Raw genomic sequence first — 4,454 nt, 5'->3', positions numbered from 1 at the left:
TAATGTTGTTCAACAATTTGTGCAAACTCCTATAGATTTGAGGCTCTATGAATGTAATCAGGTGAATTTAAATGATCATTCTTCAGATACTGTTTATGTTTCTATTATGTCGCCTTTGGGTTCTATGGAAATGAATGATGAAGTGTCTCTTATAGATATTCCAATTTCCCTTGTTTCTTCTGATGCTTTGATAGTACATTTGGCTTTTAAATTGAAGGATAATATTGTGGTTCAAGGTGATTGATTAGTTGATTGTGATTCATTAGCTAATGCAAACGTTGGGGAGGAAATTCATGTGTGAGGGGATGAATCTATGAAAAAATATGGCTTAAATATCGTTCTAATCGATGAGAGAGGCTTTTACAAGAATTTTGGTAAACGTCGACGGAGAAAATTCAAAAAGAAATAACTTCTTTTTGGATCCTTTTTTCCTTACTATGTTGTGTTGATTTTGTTTTTGGGTTGGGTCCAAGTTTGTATTTGGGTTGGTTGTGATGGTTCTATTTTTAGTTGTTGGGGTTGGGCTGTTTTGTGCATTATTGGGCTAGGATGGTTCTATGGGTCTAGGCTGGTTTGTGCCTTCTGCTTTGTTTGGGCTTCTGCTTGATGTTTGTTGATTGGGGATTTGGTCTTAAGGGGTTGGTTTTTGTTTTGTGGTCTTTGTGTTCCTTGGCGGTTCTGGCATTGGCAAGTTTATCTCCCGTTCTGGGTTGTGCTCTTTGTCTGTTTTTGGGTTTGTTAATTTTCTTTATCTTGCATGTTTATGGTTGGTGCTTCATGTGGCTTCAATTCAGGTGGCTAAAGTCCTTCATATTGCATCCTTGTGTCGTCTTGTCTCTTTTGCTGGACTGCATGTTCGGCTTTGCTAGCTTTAGGTGGTTTTATTTGTTATTGTTGGATTCGTTTTCTTTTGTTTACTTATTGTATTAGGTAGAACCAATGGATCATAGGTTTTTCTTCAAAGGTTGTATTTTTAGATAGCTTACGGTTCTTTAAGAACTTGTAATTTGCTTTTTAATTTAATGAGTAGGCCCCTATGTGGGTTTTATCCATTTATATATATATATAAAAAAAAAAAAAACTAGGCAATAAGTGTGACCAATTCTAGATGAAATAATGATATGTGCAATGGAAGATGATTATGCATGGAAATCTAAAAGAATGAACCATTAAAGTCTTTATTTCGCAAGTGCCATGATTAATTATTTGGAATTTGATAAAATATTAAGAAAATTAATAATAAGTACAATTCGGACTTAGCTTGTAATGTAGGGATGTTAATTAATATAATTAATAATTCATTGATCGATTCAAACCGATCAAATGTGAGATGTTGACTTGATGTTATTTAGAAAATAGAAATGTTGTATTAAATTTGAACACAATATATTATCATAATCTGGTTTAAGAATTTAATTAGCCCTATATTAATTATATTTTGCAATCACCATATCATAATATTCAATTGAGAGGATAAAGTTGGGGTGTCTAAAACATTTTAAACATCATATACTATCATTAAGTTTTTAGAAATTTTTCTAATCGTTAGCTTTCTTATTGTTTAAAAAAATGAGTTTTTTTTTTTAAGAAACTGTTCACTCTCATAGTTGGTTGGCAATCTTGATCGCTTTTATTTGCATGAGCACGTGTAAGATACTTCGTATAAATATAAGTATGATGATGTCAAATCTAATAATTAATTAATCACCAACCACCATAATTCTCTTTAAAATGGCAATCAAGAGTACCAAAACATTTTTTCTAATAGCTAATGATGCTTTGTTAGTTCATTTAGCAGCTTATTCGAAGGATTTTGAGGAGGTTCAGGAGGAATGGCTTGAAGAGTGTGATTTTGCATCTAATTGGGATGCTAGAGGTGAGATTGATGTGAAAGAGGTGCATAACTATGACCTTAATGTGGTTCAAATTGCTGCGAATGGTTCCTTAAAAAAGGGTGGTAAACGTAAACAAAGAAAAATGAAAAAAAAAAAATGATTGCTTTTTGGTTTTCTGTTTGGGCTGGGGCTGTTGGTTATTGTCGTGGTTTCCTTTTGTTATTCTGAGATGCTTATTTGTTTAGGGGATGTGCTAGTTGGCTTTTTGTGATCCTACTGGGTTGGTTTGTGTGTTTGGGGTTGCTCTTTGTAGTCTTTTTTGGTGGTTTTGATCTTTTGTTATTGTTTTCGAGGGTGCTTTCTGGTGGGTCCTTGTTGGATTAGTTTGGTGCATTATGATTTTTGTCTCCTTTCTTCTCTTGCAGGTGATCTTTCAATTATCTTGTTGGCTCCTCCTCCTGTAGATTGGCTGCCTTTATTGTCTGTCTCACATTTTGTGGCTTTGCTATTGACTGCTGCTTATGGTTCATGTTTCCTTTTATGTTGTCTTTAACTTTCTTTCTGTTGGTTTTGTTTGTACTAGTTAAATTCCGTTAGTTCTTAGGTTTTATTTTAATGATTGTATTTTTACTAAGCCTTTGGAGCTTTGATTTTTAGGATCTCTATGGCTTGAATGTTGCTCGAATTAATGATAAAGCCTTTTACAAGACGGTTGGTAAATGAAGACGGAGAAAATAAAAAAAAAATAACTTTTTCCTTGAATTGGTTGCTTCTTTTCTTGTGCTACAAAAGAAAACTTTGGAACCTTGGGACTGATATGTTATTTGTGGTTTTTATTGTTGTTTGTGCTTTTTGTATGCTGGGGAGATCATTTTGCTTGGACAATGATGAGGCAGTTCTCTCATTTTTGTTTGGTCTATGGTGGCCTTTGTTGATGATTTGGGACTTCTTGCTACTTGATTCTCTTGTAATTTTTCTTTGTATGACTTATGGGCCGCTACCTCCAATGGATTTGCATGCTGGTTTTGCAAATAGCCTTCCACCTTTTCCTAAGTCCTGCAGGTTTTATAGCCTTCTTGACATGGTTCTTCGCAATGACTAAATTTTGGATTATTTTTCCTTTTGGGTTTGCTTTGCAATTTATCTTTAATTTGATGATTAAAGCTTTGTATTTTTGTTTTGGCCTCTTTTGGGCCTTGTTTGTAATTTTTATAAAAATCATGGACCCTATATTGGATTGCCTAAATAGGTATCTCGATAATTTCATGGTTTTTTTGGACAATTTTTTTTATTTTTTAATTAATTAATTATTTATTTATTTATTTTATTTTTGGACATTTCATTATCTTTATGAATTCAAATTTAAGTTGCCTCAAAATACTCATATTCATGTCATCAAGCTACGTGGAGGACATTTATAAATCTACGTGGAAGACCTCATTAATTTATTACAATTTAAATTTTATATAAAAAAGACATTGATAATTATTTTGAGAACAAAATATAAAAATTTTGAAGCCTTTTGTGCCAACTGCCAAAATGATCAAATTTTAGTTTATAACACTATTTAAATAAGATAAATATATATTTTTTAAAAAATAAATTTTAAACATTTTATTCAAAATATTTAGAACAGGATGTCATAAAAGTTTAGAATATAATTATCTTTTAATTGCTTGACTAATAACTTGATTTTAAATAACTTATGGAAAATAAGTCATTAAGTCCCACAATTACATGTCGAGAAGATTTTAAAATGATATTATATAAAAATTTAAATATTAGAAAAGGGAAAATTTTAAATTGATAAGCTAACAAGCCAAGATTAAGCTGGCCCTGACTAAACTTGTTAGCTATGAACTGTCTCGTTTACAAAATATTATTATAAAATATACTTAGAATATATTAAAATTCAAGATTTTAAGTAAAAAGTTACTTAAAATATTTAAAAAATTTATCTGATTATTTTATATTAATTGATTCTTTATTATTTTTCTTATAATTTTTTCACTCTTTTAATCATTTTGTTATAATAATTGTTTAAATTATAATCATTTTTTTTATAATAAACAAGCCAGATCATGAGCTCCCTTGAACTCGTAGAATAAAGCCCAAGTTCGAGCTTGTACTCGATTAATTAATTAAGTTCAAGCCCAAGCTCGTGTTAGTGGTGACTAGAGCTCAGCTCAACTCTTTTACATAGACAAATCATCGTGGCGATTTTTTTTTTTTGGGACATTCGGCCAATTAAAACAAATTCATACGCACATAAAACGTAGAACTCAAACCCATGGGTTGATTTGATTTATTTTTTTTATTAGAACAGTGGTATCTACTCACTGCCACCCTCTGCCCAAAAGAGGTGTATGGTGGTGTAACTAATCCCGTGATAGGCATATGAACAACCAACACCACAGGTGCAGAGCCACACAGTTATTTTCTTCCCATTTAGAGAGTCGCGCCGCATAAGAGAGGAATTGAACATGAATTGAATCCCAATCACGCTCGCACATCAACTCAAGTAAGCCCCTCACGGTGGGATGATTTGATTTGTTTTACTAACCCTATTTTTTAATGTTTAAATAATATAATCTCATTCTAAAATATTGTAATATAAAG

This window comes from Dendrobium catenatum, unplaced genomic scaffold (genome assembly GCF_001605985.2).
Source record: "Dendrobium catenatum unplaced genomic scaffold, ASM160598v2 fragScaff_scaffold_665, whole genome shotgun sequence".
Taxonomy (NCBI): Eukaryota; Viridiplantae; Streptophyta; class Magnoliopsida; order Asparagales; family Orchidaceae; genus Dendrobium; species Dendrobium catenatum.
This window is presented reverse-complemented; position numbering follows the sequence as displayed.